The 15,550-nt window shown below is 32.8% G+C and overlaps 1 protein-coding gene across 3 annotated transcripts in view; it reads right to left on the reverse strand.

Moving 5' to 3' along the window:
- Positions 1-15,550, reverse strand: part of LOC110670516 (serine carboxypeptidase 1) — a 52,809-nt gene that overhangs the window by 19,023 nt on the left and 18,236 nt on the right. The window contains exon 9 of one of the 3 annotated variants that reach the window (XM_058148449.1): positions 8,992-9,252. The exons of 1 other annotated variant lie outside the window; for it this stretch is intronic. The gene's annotated coding sequence lies outside the window, so the exon portion shown is untranslated. Of the gene's footprint in view, positions 1-8,991; positions 9,253-15,550 lie in introns of those variants that run through there. One more of the 3 variants, XM_058148447.1, reaches the window with a different exon arrangement.

Below are 15,550 nucleotides of genomic sequence, written 5' to 3' on the forward strand. Positions count from 1 at the left end.
ACAAACATACATATAGCTACAAAATACATCAAAAAGAACTTACAAAGGGTATACCTACGATATACCCGCAGTTAAATCAAACCACAACCCTAAACTACTGCTCCAAGTAGCTCACTCCGTGGTCTTCTCCTTTTCCCTACCTGCGACAGCATAAAAGGCTATCGCTGAGTATTAACACTCAGTGGTGCACAACTAAGAATTTAAAACTCAACATAAAACTCAATATAAAACATGTTTGTGCAAGGCATAGCCAAGAATTTGAAATACTCAAATTTCCATAATTCATATAATCAATAGCAACATTTTCAATCATATAAATCAATTGTTTCAATAACATTTTATCAAAGCAATTGCAAACAAAGATGTTGCTAATAATTCACACAATTAAGGTTATAACACAAAATTTCATGATCAATGCCACACTGTACACCACGACAAAGCAATTTACAACCTCACTAATCGCAATTAATGAGGGAGGTGGCTAGCTAGCAATATGAGTACTCATTCAAACTCAATCTTAACTGGGAAGCCAGAGAAGGAGGAACACAATATCAATTTCACCTCATATAATGAGGGACACAAATCAAATTGCTATACCGACTGTGGTTTCAAAATAAATTCAAATATTTCCATTTCAAGAATCATATTGCAAATCAAATAAATCACATTTCATTCATCAAATTCCTCTTATAGGGTTGGCAACACACAATTTCTCAAAACACTTCTAAAATCATTCAAAACTGGCTCACCCCCTTACTACAATGAATTTCATAGCCAACATCCGCCTTTCTGTAATCACCAATTCATTTCACAAAATTTAAGTTCTTAATTGCAAGAAAAATCATAACTCATTCAAAATAAATTCATTCAAGTTAATTACAAGGTTAAAACCAAAGAAAAAGGTTAGTTGTGCACAAACCTTCAATGGATCTCCATGTCCATGATTTACTTTTCCTTGCCTTTTAAGGCTTCCTTTTCTACTAAAAACACACAATTAAAGTGTCTCAATACTCATCCCAATTATCTCCAATAGCTAATCAAATAAATGCCTAATGCATTACTAAGTGAATTTTGAAATTTCAATGTTTTCTGTGTTCAAGGCAGTTCTGGACCCTAACTTTGCAACCCCTTTTCAACCTAGTTCTAGCCATAATTTAAGAAGATAATCGTAATGAAAGTTATTCCTCTGTGTCTTAGTTTTATTTTCCTTTTTGAATCACTCAATTTGGAATCCTGGATCTCAAGTTATGGCCAAATTACTCAACATTGTTCCAGGTGCCATATCCTGAAGTTCCAGGTTTTCCAGAGTTGCATCCTATTTTTCCTTTCTATATCCAAGCATCTTAAGCTCATAATTTGGCCCTGGTCCCTAAAACAATATTTTAGGTCTTTTTCTTAGGTTTCCAAATCATTTTGAATTACTTCAATTATAATTTTGTAGAGGAAGTTATGGCCTAATAACCATTCAGAGGTAACAAGGCCAATTAACCAAGGTGCTGGAATTTCATATTTGGGATTCCTGATTTATCCCAACAATTCCCCTACTTTGCCCTATGAATTGGGTTCTGGTCAAAACATGAAGTTTTTAGTTCTATGTCTTATGAGCATTTTGGCTTTGGAATTACTACATTTAAAATTTTGTAGCTCAAGTTATGGCAATTTTTCCAAAACTGGTCGGATAGGTAATTATTCAGGATTTCTAGGTTAGTCCAGAATCAGGGCAGATTTGCTAGACCAAATTTGTCTAGTAATTTGATCAAGTTAGGGTCATAATTTGACTCAAGGGTCTCCATAAGAATTGTTCACCTATGTCTTAGGTTTCCATTGGTTCAAGAATCACCTGAATTGGAGTTTTCTGGAGTGAGTTATGCCTAATTTACTAAGTACTATTCATATGGTCATTTTCTCCAAGTCTAGAATTGGTAACCGGGATTCAAGCCTAATTTGAGGTATCCTATGGCCATTTTCTGGGCAGGCTCTCTCATAAAAGTTGGAGCATTATGTCTTAGGTTTTATTTCCAATTAGTTTCACACTAATTGGAGTTGTATAGCTCAACTTATGAGCATTTAACTACACTGGACTCAAGTGTTTAAAATCAAAGCCAAAGGTCCTATTTCATTTCTACTAATTTCATCACCAAACTAATATCAATTCTCAACCAAAGCATACCAAATGATGATAATTTGACCTTGTAAATATCCATTGAACAACATATCATAAAACCCTAATTTTCACCAAATCCTAATTCTCCATCTTCCAAATTCATGCAATTCATGTAAACTCAATACACAAATCATATATATATTTTCTTCCTAAGCTAAAAATCAAGTTTGATCAAAGTAACTCATCAAAACACTAATCTACCTATGCTGGCCGAAAATCATGCCCTTCCATACATGCATAATTTTCATGATTTCCCATGTCAAATTCCCATAATTGAACTTGAATTCAAGAATTGAATATGTAGAAAAGCCTAAAGTGCACTTACCTCACTCAGGCAAATTTTCAATCTTCCAAAACTCTACAATTTTCTTACTTTCTTTGCTCCCAATCTTCAATTCAAGGTCTAATTAGAGTTTTTCTACTAATTTTGTGTAGAATTTAGGGAGGAAAATCAAGGTTTCAAGAGCTTAGGAAGTTTAAAATGGTGGAAGGGAGAGAGAGCTATGGGAGCCAGCCATCAAAGAGGAAGAAGATAATTTTTATTTTACTTTTTAATTCTTTTGTCTCTTATATAATTATCCCAAAATTAATTTATTTAAATTATAATTATAATTGTGTCATGATGATGTGGTTATGATGTCATAATTAAAAAGTTCTAATTTCCTTTCTATACACTTCCTCATTTTTTTAAAAATTTCTTTTCAATATTTTAATCTTACTCATTTTAATTGACATTTAGATTAACCATCAACTCTTGGAGTGAATTGACCAAAATGCCCCTCATTAGGTTATAGTCCATCTTTTTCCATAATACCCGATGAGTCTTTAGGTTTTGATTCACTTATTGGTACTTATTCTCTTTTTAATTCTATGATTTTTACATTCCCAATAATTTCTAAATAATTCTTTCGTTAAAGTCTCCATATGGTCCCATACGAATTTAGGGTAGCAACTGAACTTATAGTCGCTTCCCATGTAGGTCACTCATTACTAGGACCTAGGCTCATTTAACCTATTTATGCTTCATTACTCTTATTTTCATCCAACCTCATTTAGTCTTTATTACTTTTGTTTATGAATTTTCTATGTAATTTAAGTTTAGTTCCAGACATTCTAGCTGTCCGAACAGATATTAGTCACCGGAACAATAGAATGTACGGAACTACTTAGTATGAGGGTGTTACACAAACAATCACAACCTAATAAAGATTTCTAACATGCAAATTTATTTTACAATTATCAAGTATTAAATTAAATTTATTTTATATGCCAAGGTTAGTTTAATTTACAAACAAGATTAATTTTAATTTACTAAGTATTTATTTAAATTAATTACATGCAAAAGTCAGTTAAATTAAAAACAAAGTTAATTTTAATTTACCAAATAAAAATCTTATCATTACTATATTTTCATGTCAATAATTATTTTAGGAATTTAGGGCTACGTACTTTTTGATAGTTATAGTTGCCATTAGGGCAAACTACCCTTAAAAAAGGGCATTCTCTTCTAGTATGGCAATGATATCCCTCTCTTACTCCCGTTTAGCTCCACGTAAATGCCCTCTTTGGCACTTATCTTAGGGCTTCAAGAAATCTTACATGAAAATCTTTTTGAAGAAAAAAAAAAAGGAAAAAACTAAAAGAGTTTTAAATATCTCTAAATTTCCTATGGCTCTAAAATATCTCTAAATAGCTTTGAATTTTCTGAATATTCCCCCCCCCCCCCCCCCCCCTTTTTTTTTTCTTTTCCAGTAAGGTATTTATAGGGTTTGGAGTCATAGGGTGATAAGGTTCAAATAACTTAAACAATAGGGCTTACATAATTTGGGTGAGACTGGGATATGGGTGTGGTGTTTAAACCAATAGGAAGAGAGGGAAAGGGGGCGGCACTAATAGAGAGTGAAGAAGAGGTGTGGTAGGGTTTGGAATCCTAGTGTGATAAGGTTCAGATAACTTAAACAACTGGGATTGAGGAATTTGGGTGAGACTGGGATATGGGTGAGATGTTCCAACCAAATAGGAAGAGAGGAAAAGGGGGCGGCACCAATAGGGAGTGAGAAAGAGAGTGAGGCCAAGGGGGAAAAAGAGTTTGTGTGAGAGAGGGACAGAGAAAAAGATATTTTCTTATTTTAATTTTCAGAAAATAAATTAAATGAGTCATATTTAAAATTTCTAATTAGGCTTTCTTAGACTCATAGAGCTCAATTAAACTTAATTAGGTCCATTTAAGAACTACCCATATTAAATTTAAACAAAATAAAATTTTATTTAAATTTAGTTAAATTAATTTCCCAAAAAAAACATATTATTATTTTTTTTTTCAAGATCATGCCATGAAATTAATAATTCAGCTCCATGCCTCCAGTTACATCTTACATTTATATAATTTTTCATCATCGAATTTCTCACAACCTCAATACACATACTCATCACAAAATAAGGGTTTACAATTGCTCATTCAAATGGGCAATCTTCTCTTTAGAGTTTCTGTAACAGTCACCATTTCTTAATGTTTGAATTTCTATCATAGATGAAATATTTTGGAGAATTCTAAGGTTCCACGAATAAGGGAATGGGGGGTAAAAGTGTCACACTTTACCCCTCTGTAAGGTATAACATGATCCCATAGAATACCTAATGAACTACCGAACTTCACCTACCGATAACTCATTAAGTATCCCACAAGAGATTTTAAAACAATTTTCTTACTTTTATAAGTGGAGAGCATTTTCTAATAGGTATTAAAATCATTTAATTAAAGTTAAAACTAGTTAAAATTTTTGGCCCATTTTATTTTTTCACAAATTTTATAGAAATTTTGGCAGAGTGCCGTCTGTATTTTGAGAAAACAGTTCTTCAAATACCTGAAAAAAAAAACACTTCCGATAATGTCTCAACAGCTTCTTCAAATTCACAACCATCCCAATCAATTTCAACATCGTTTATCAATTTCCAAAAATTCAAATCCATAATATCCAATTCAAATATACACAAATAACTTCTAACAATTTAAATCAAAAGCATCATAAATACTTCATCATAATAATGTCACAATTCAATATTTCAAATTATTCAAAATAATATGCAGAAGATAATTTACAAAAATTATACGTTGTGCACAAACCTCAAGCGAGTCGCCTTTTGGCCTTGACTCGATTCCTCAGTTTCTTTCCCGGTGTTCTTTTCAACTGAAATACACAATTTTACAATGTTTCAGTACCATAACTTAGCATAATTCCAAAAATAAATTTAAATTCACTTTTACCTAGCTCTAATATGCTAAACTCGATGTTCTTTAAATTTTGTCTTTCGGGGTTACTATTTACTATACTATTCAAGTCAATTTGTTGACTTTCTAAGGCTTAATAGGTATGGAAATTCCAACTTCACCCACATACCACATTTTGGTCACTAAATTTGTTGGTTTTGGTTGTTTACTCAAATTCTAAGTCTTTTAGGCAAATTTACAAATTTTCAGTTTTGGTGTCTTAAGTTGCGCTGTTCCATTGGTCATTTTTCTGTTAGAATTTGGAAAACCTTTCTTTATAGAAAATGTTCCCTATTGTCTTAAGTTTATTCTCCTTTTTGAATCACTCCAATTGGAGTTTTTTAGCTTAAGTTATAGCCATTTGAATCATGACTGCCGGATTGGACTTAACCCAGATTTCTGGGCACCAAACTGGTTCTGGCAGTTTTAGGTCACCAATTTTGGGTGGCCAAATGACTTAGTTAATGGCATAATTTGGGTTTGTGTTCTTCATGAAAGTTTTAGGTCTATATCTCATCTGTCCACTGGTAAAATTTCAGGTCATTTAGACTTGCCTAGCTCAAGTTATGGCCAAATGAACAAATACTGTTCATTTAGTCAATTTGTACAGGGCAGACTGAGAATTTCCGGATTTGGTCAATTTGTTCACTAGGTTTTTGTCACTTTTTGGGCATGATTCCTAAATAAAAAATGTTCCATTTTGTGTCTATTTTCATTCCCAATTGGTCTCATACCAATTGGACTTGTAAATTTTCAGTTTTGGTCCCTCAAAGGGACCTTGGTCCTGCTGCCTGCAGCATGGCCATTTTCAGTCTGAATTTAAACTCACTTATAACACTGCCAAAACATCTCAATTGGTCACAAATGACCATTTTTCATCTCAAACAAGGTCCAACACAACATTTAACACATTCTCACATTTTTCTCTTCTAAACCCTAGGTGCCAAACCCTAATTCACCAACATGTTGCATTTAACTACTACAATGCATCCCAACATCACTTCCATACTCATACCCACTTACCTACACTTTGAATTCAATCAAATTCATGCACATATACATCAAAACCCTAGCTGGCCAAATTTTCCTCTTGTCCTCCAACAATTATTTTCTTATAATTTTAAGTTAAAATCTAAGCTACTTGAACCAAAAACATAGAAATTAAACTAAGAAATGGAAGTTTGCTTACTAACCTTACTTTGAATTTTCACCTCTTCAAAACCTCTTCCTTTCTTCTTCTTTTTGTTGTCAAGTTCTCTATCAAAGCTTGAAATCAAGATTTAATGATGGAAGTTTAACTTTCTATGGTGGGATTTAAGGTTTGATCAAGCTCAAAATGAGCTTCCATGGAGTTTTGGTGAGGGAGAGGTGAGAGGGAGAGGTGAGAGAGAGATAGTTCACGTTTTTGAAGAAGATGAAGTCTTTTTTTTTTTTTCTTTTCTTTTTCTTTTATGAATTTATCCTTTAGAAAGACCACAAATTAAATTAATTAAATTTTAATTATAATATTTATTGCATCATGCATGATGTCATCACTTTTTACTTTTTCTTTTTTTCTCTTTTTTTTATTTATTTTTCTATTAGTTCTTTAATTTAATTTCCGATTCCGAAATTTTCTATACTCTGATTTTATTTGACAGTTAGGTCAGGAGTCAGCTCTCGGGGTCAATTGACCGAATTGCCCCTCGCCGGTTCAACCCAATTTATAAATAATTCAATATTTCTTCTGGCTCCCTGACCTAATTATTTGACTGGCTTAACAATTCTTTTTCGTAATTTTCTCTTTTCCACTGTGTTCATAATAGTCCTAAGGACCGCGGCGTCACACTTTACAGTTCAAAATTCAAGTTTAAATCGACTTCGCAATCCTTCCCTATAAGGTCACCCATCGCTGTGACTCTCGGCTCACTTAACTTCTTATGTTCTGTTTTTCTTATTTATACTTAACTAATTGAAAATTACTAATTATTTGTATTTATGGCTTATCTAGTTGTCTTAGATGTGGTTCTAATCCCCTTAATTGTCCGAACCGACACTGATCACCAGAATAGTGAAATATACCAGGCTATACAAATAGGGGTGTTACAAAAAGCGTGTGTGTGTGTGTGTGTGTGTGTGTGTATGTGTGTGTGTGTGTGTTGTGTTCAAAATTCTTTTAAAAATGAAAATTTTTTAATGGTTTTGACCAAAGAAAAGTTTTTAAGTGTGTTTTGTGTAAAAGGAATTTCGGCAACTAAAGGATGGACTTTCGGTAGCCAAAGGATCGACTTTCGGCAGCAGAAGTCCTTTTTACTATTTAGATCACTTTTGGACAATCGACTCAAAGACCAAAACTGAGGCTTCCGACAGTTGAAAGTCCCTCGATAGTAAGGGTATAAAAAGAGACCAAAGCTTGTTTTTCTACCAAAACACTTAGGTTTTTTTCTTCTTCCCTCTCTCTCAATAACTGGAGCATACAAGGAGCTCTTTGAAGAGATTTGCTTGAGTTTTTCGAGATCTGGAGGTCAATTCCTCCATAAGGAAGCTTAGGAGAGTATATTCAAGTTTTGAACCTTTAGTTCTCTCACTTCCAAGCTCCAAGAAAAGAGGTAATTTTCTTTTCTTCTTGATCTAATAGGTAGATCCACGCATGTTGATGAGAAATTAGGTTTTATAACTTTAATAGTTTAATAGGTTTTATAACCTTTAGTTCTCTGACTTTTTCTCTCTTCTTTTCTAAGGTTCCAAAGTATGATTTTATAGTTTCTAAGGGCCTAGAATGTGATATTTAATATTTGTATAGAGTTTTAGAACCTTGTATAACTCTTTAGGGCTTGATTTTATAGGATTGGGCTTGAGAGACTCGAAAAGTTAAGGATCTGAGGATAGCTACCATTCAAGATAGGAGGTTGATGGGCTATAAGAGGTAAGTAATTCTAACCTTAATAAATGTAAAGTTTTTTAAATTTAATTTCTGATCATCCTCACGTATCATGTTATATTTATTTAAGATGTATGTATCTAAAACAAGAATATGTTGCATATTTGTTGTTGATGCATTGATGATACTGATTCTACCACTGTTATGACTACTTTAAGTTATGTATGTTATGGATCCATAAAAATCTAAGGAAAGATCTTTACGAGGCTCCTGGTGCATGACACAGGTTGTAACACCCCTCACCCGACTACAGTGTAGTCGAGCAAAGTGTGCTACATTCGGTGTTGGAGCACCCTATCTTATCTTACTTTATTATTTTAGTAATTTTGAATTCATTTAATTTAATATCAATTATTTTTCCAGAGAGAAACCAGCAGAGTTTCCCCTATTTTATTATCAGTTGACGTGTTTCACTATTTACCTGCTTGAAAATTTCAATAATATTTTACAATAAAAATATCATTCATGCTCATCATATTCATCTCACATTTAAATCTTGTAATTCACATACTCATTTGTACAAATCTATTCATACTCAATTCATATGTAAACATTCTCAAATTACATAAGCAAAATTTTCAAATTTCCTTAATTTACATAATTTACAAAATAATTACATAATTTCATAATTTATATGATCTACAAATTAATTACAGTTTCATAATCTATATTTCAACATACAATTCATAGTTTACATTACAAATAATAACTAATTATAATGTACAAAATACATAAAATGATCTATATGGACCCTATCTACATGCATTGCTGAGGAGGTGACAACCTTGTACACTTCTGACACTTCCACAGATCTGGACTCTAAATTCTCCAGTTTAATGTCCACTGGGTTTTTATCTTCAGTACCTGCGCGAGGAAACAAATCCATCGCGCTAAGCATTGCTGCTTAGTGGTGCAATAATATGACAAGAAATAATGTATACAAATAAAAATAATTGGAGCATATTTTCTATATTCAAGAATTTTACTGGGTTCATATGAAATTTGCCATACAATACATTTTTCATCATTTATGTTGCTCTCTAGAATCTCTTTTGTTATAAGTTTACAATAATCATTTATATAATGTACAAATAAATCTAAATATTTAGTTTATATTTATTTTATTATGGAGGATGCATTTCTAGTAATTACTTACGTTATGCTTATTTTGCTAGTCTTTCATTTACTCTCGTAATATTTTCTATATGTTGTGGATCATTTCATAATAATTAAATTCTTAATACTAGTTTAATACCTTTCGAATTTTTCTCACTGATTTATTTAGTTTCTAATATTTTTAACTTATTTCAATAAATTTTTTTCTCTGCCCAGGTAACCTATGATAGGCTGACTAAACTGGAAAACGGGTCGTTGGCACTTGACACCGCGGTGCCTCAGGCAGTCATACCATGGGACGCAGAACGTCAACCATGTGTGCAGTCAGTATGGCTAAAAAGCCATGATAACACATAATCGGGCATAAAAGCCATGAATGTTGGCATAAAGCCATGAATACAGGCATAGAGCCATGAATACGGGCATAAAGCCTTTCGCAGTACTGCTAAAATAATACCCTATTGGCATGCCAATATATCCAATCTGACACAAATGTCTAGGCTATACAAGGGCACATAATAGCATTAAGAGTTTATATGTTTCATCATTTCATTATATTTTTTGTTTATATTTTTATAGATTCTAATTTTGTTTATAATGGAAACATAATTTCCAAATTCACATTTCTAGGTAATTTATGCATTCATCGTAATAGTCATACTAATTACAATTCACATTCATTTAATCTCATGTACTATTCACATTCAAAACATCTTTCCTTTCTCTCTTGATGGGAACCTAAATCCCAAATGACACTTTTATCACATTTATTCATTCAACAATCTATTCATGTAAAGTATATTTCATACTTCAAGTTGTATTGCTAATATATTAGGAACTCTATTGGTGTTGGGAGTATAAGTCTCAACAATCCATCTAGGTTAATTTCATTTCATATTCAAGTGGTATCACTCATGTTTTATTAGACCTACTAGTAATGGGAATAGAAATCTTAATTATATATTCACATAACTTAAATGTTCATTAAGTCATTTAGGTAAATTACTATTTCTATTCCAAGTAATCCATGAACATTTCATGGATTCCAAATTTCATACCTTAATTTTCTCTACCAATTTAATTCTTACACTTTGTGTTTTTGTACTACTATTCACATTACTATTCACTCAAATTGTTGACTTTTTAATACATAATAAATTTATTGAACCTAAGTTCACCAAGATACCACATTTTGCATTTTATTTTTGTTGGTATTGATTTCCAATACTATTTCAAAGCTTATTTTATGTTATTCAAAATTTTCAGATTTCATATCCTAAGTTTACTGTTCCATTGGTCATTGTTACAGTGGAAATTTGGCAAAATTTTCTTCACCAAAGTTGTTCCTTTATGTGTCTTCTTTAATTTCTTTTTTGAATCACTCCAATTGGAGTTTTGTAACTCAAGTTATGATAATTTTACCATAACTAGCTGGATTGACCTGTACACAGAATTTCTGGGCAATTTGGTTCTGCCAGATTTGGTGACCTAAATTTGGTTGGCAATTTGACTAGGTTATGGTCAGAATTTGGATTTGTATTCTGCATGAAAGTTGTAGGTCTATGTCTCATATTTCTACTGGTAAAAATATAGGTCAATTGGACCTTTCTACACTGAGTTATGACAAATGAATGAACACTGTTCATTTGGTCATTTTCCAGGGACAGCTTGTGTGTTACCCGGATTGAAGCAATTTTTAGGTCAACTTAGGTGGGTTTTCTGGGTAGGGTTTCTTAACCAAAAATGTGTCATTATGTCCTAAGTTTAATGTCCAATTGGCCTCACACCAATTGGAATAACCTAACTCTACTTTTGGTCACATTACATACTGGACTCAAAGTCCAGAAAATCCTGCATGAACACAACACTTCCAATACCTCCCATTCCACACTACTACCAACTTCAATCACATTCAATACACTTCAAATAGTCCATAATTAACCTCAGCATCATCAATTTATCAACAATTTAGCAAATCCCAAATTTTCTCCTCAAAACCCTAGCTCAAATTTCAAAATTCATGCCACACAAACCAATTGAATATACTAACCATATTTATCATCATATTCAAGTAATTTATCAAGTTTACTAGCAACAAAACACTTCAATTCCTCCTCTTATGGTTGCTGCCTGAATTTTTCCTCTCACTTTTATGCATGATTGCTTTCAATCTCTTAATCATTTGCTCATATTTAAGCTAACTTTTAAGGAATAAACAAGATTTAAAGGTTAATATGCACTAACCTTGACTTGGCTCTTTCTCCTTCTTGTCAACTTCAATTTTTCTTCAATCTTTCACTTTCAATCTTCTTACCATAAGCAAATATGAAGTTTTTGTTTTGGAAACTAGCTAATTTATGGAGATTTATCAAGGATTTAAAGCTTGAGAATTGAAAGAAAATGGAGGAAAAGGATGAAGAGTGGTTCGGCCAACTCTAGAAAATGGAAGAAGATGAGTGAATTTTGGGTTTTTTTTATTTCATTTTAGCCTTTTTATGAATGCTTGTTGAATAGTGATTGGCTAACAAATTTTTATTACATCATGCTTACATGTGCATGATGTCATATTCCTAATTAAATTTCATTTTCTTTTCTACTCAATTTCAATTTAATTTGTAACAATATTTATTCATATTTTAGATCATAATAATTATTTATTTAACTGGACAAGTCGGCCAACAATCATCTCTGAAGACGAAATTATCAAAATGCCCTCCATTTGGCTTAACAGACTAAAATTGTCTGTACCGATTGAAAAATTTTCCTAAGCCTTTTCTTGGCATTCTAATGCCATAGAAACCTCAATAACTCTTCTCTGGAGTCCCAAAAATTATTTTATGAATTTTCTCCCGGGTTTAGAGCTTCTAGACCGCAACTTCCCACTGGATTACTCATCGCTAGGGCACCGGCCATTTAACTTGGTTGTATCTTATTTTTAAAATTTTTTCTAAATTTTTCTTATTAATATTTGAGTTAGTTATGACTCCTCACTTTAGTATAAATATTTTTCCAGACGTTTTAGCTGTCTGGACCGACACCGGCCACCGGAATAGTAGAATGTACAGAATTACTACAGTGAGGGTGTTACACAGGTCATATTTTAAGTGAAAGTCCTGAGGAGCCTCCATATGAGCCGTGTAACACCCCTATATTCGGTAGTGCGTTCTACTGTTCCAGTGACCAGTGTTGTCCGGACAGCTAGGATGCCTAGAACTACACTTCGATATGAGTGAGGAGACATAAAATAATGAAATACAAAAAAATAAAATACAAGAAAAATAAAGGAATAATAATAGCAAAGAAATGTAACCAAGTTAAGCGAGCCGATAACCCTAGCGATGGTGATCATGATCAGAAGTCACTGTGGACCGTTGACTAGCCCTGGACCGCGGGGAGCCCTGGAAAATATTTTTAAGACTTAAAGAGACATCAATTGAAGTATAAATGTCATTAGAAATATCAAAGAAAAATTAATTAATTAGTACAAAGAAAAGTGAGAAATCGAAAAACGGATAAAACCCGGTGTTACCGAAAAATCGGGAATGCAAACCGAACAGGGTCATTGTGGTCATTTGACACCCCGAGTTGTCTTTTGACCTAAATGTCCATTAAAAACACATGATAGTACACTTGGAAAATATAATGAAAAATTGAATTAGTGGTACCTAGTGCAAATAGCAAAAATGGGGTATAAATTGAGTAATAAAAACTTAAAACATATTAAATCATTATCTTAGGGTGAGTGGAGCATTATGGGATTAAATAAACATTATATGGGCAGGTGTAAATCCACTCACACTTCATCTTCAACCTCCATCCCTTCCATGCCGAAATGAAACTCTCCCAATCCACCATGGCCGAATTTGGTTCAAGCTTCCTAACCTCCTCCATTTCCAACCCAAACACCAAAGTCACTTCACAAATTTTGATCCCCACATCACAAGGAAGAAATAGATACTAAATTCAAGTGAGTTTGGTGAAGATTTAACAAGCTCCAACAATAGGTAAGTGTTTAAATTAATTTCTTTCTTAAGTAAAGTTTATGGGAAGCTTGAGATGAATGAATTGATGAAGAAATTTTGAGGTTTTGGTGAATTGTTATTATGCACTAGTTTAGGCAGCCATGGTAAGTAAAGAACTTGAATTATTTTCACATGCAATTGATGGGTATTGGTGTTGATTAAAGTAAATCAAAGTTTAGTAGGTTAATTATTGGTGTATGTTAAGTTGAGCACTTGATGTGGAAAATTATGTTGAGTTAAAATTCTATGCGTGAATACCTAAATGGACAGCCATGAAATTATATACCAAATAAACTATTTTTACATGTGTTGTTAAGAATTAATGTTGACTAATATGATTTAAAATTTTTGTAAGTTAACTTCATGTATATGTGATGGTGGACCAAGTGAAAATTTGAGTTTGAAGGCAATTATGGAGGCCTTACAAATGCGGCAGCTTGTTAACTCTTTGAAGAATTCTGGAATTCATGGAATTGTTTGATGAATTGTGATCCTAAAGTTTTCCAAATATGTATGTAAGATAGTGGTGAAGTTACATGTTATGATAGTGGAGAAGTTATATGTTATGATTAGGTGATTAAATTGTTGTAATTGAGTTTGAAAAATTCTGCACTATATGGTGTATGTTGAGTGTGATTATAAGCTACCAAAATGACCAACAATATGTTGTGAAATATGTTTAGGTTATGGTACAAACCAAAATTGGCATGAATGTGGAGTTTGGTAAATGCTAAAAGTGACCTTTGATGAGTAATGAAGGAATTGCAATAAGGCAGTTTAGGTTTTGGGCTTAGAACCTTAAGTGTGTGGCTCCAATTGGTATGAGACCAATTGGAAGTGAAACTAGGCACAAAATGTGCCAACTTTCATGAAGGAAGCTTGCCAAAATTCTGCTTGTAAGGTAACTTGAAAAATGACCAAATCCGGATTAGTGCAATTAAGGCCTAAAAATTGACCATTTGGGCAGCAGTTAGAGTTTAGGCCATACGTCACTCAACACAGGTCCAATTGACCTAAAATTTTGACCATGAATAGTTAAGACCTATATCTACAAGTCTTATGAAGACACCAAAGCCCATAAATGACCATAAGCAAGTCAAACAGCTTGCATAAGTTCGGGTCCAAAAACTAACCGAACCTAAAATGACCTAAAATGACCTAAAGTGACCAATTTTGATGCATTTTGACCAGCAATAGTAAAATGACCATAACTTGGTCTAGTAAACTCAGAATGACCTGAAATTTTTCCCCGTGTGCAATAAGACATAGATCTATAAGTTTATAGTTTTGACTGAAACCCGAAAACTGAGGGAACTAGGTCGTCCGACTAGGTCAAACTAGTATCCCGGAATCCAGCAAATTGCAAGAAAACACAATATACATGGAAATGAATTTGGTAACATGTACCAACCCTAAAAGACTATTGAATGTGACATATTATTAACATTAAAACCTAATTTACCTAGAATGCATCGAGGGTCGACATATTAGGTTGATTAAGCAAATAATAGCATTCAGTGAATTAATTATCAAGCATTATCGTTAGAGACAGTTTAAATGAGTACTGAAACACCTCAAATTGTGTTTCTCAGTTAGTAAAGACACAGGGAAGGGGAAGGGGAAGGAAACACTGAGTCAGAGTCAAGAGGCAGTTATCAGAGGTTTGTGCACAACTAGTTTTTAACTGATTTTGTTTTGAATATTTCATATGATTAAATGATATATTTTTCTTATGTATTATGTTTAACAAGCATTGTTATGGATTGAATAAATTATGTTTTGGAAAATTGTGATAGAACATGTTTTGAATTGTGATGGTAATTTTTCATGGAAAAATGCAATTTATGATTTGAATTGTGATGAGCATAAAAAATATTGGATATTGGAATTGACTTTGAATCGAATTGTATTGTGATTTATGCTCACTAAATGGATTGTGATAGTGTTTTATATCTCACTATAGATGCTTGACTAGGTTATTACCCGTCTCTCTCATTTGTTGAGAAGACAATGGAGTGAGTTGTGTTTTGATTACCATGGTATGTGCACAGGCTTAGATT

This window comes from Hevea brasiliensis, chromosome 6, assembly GCF_030052815.1.
Source record: "Hevea brasiliensis isolate MT/VB/25A 57/8 chromosome 6, ASM3005281v1, whole genome shotgun sequence".
Lineage (NCBI taxonomy): Eukaryota > Viridiplantae > Streptophyta > Magnoliopsida > Malpighiales > Euphorbiaceae > Hevea > Hevea brasiliensis.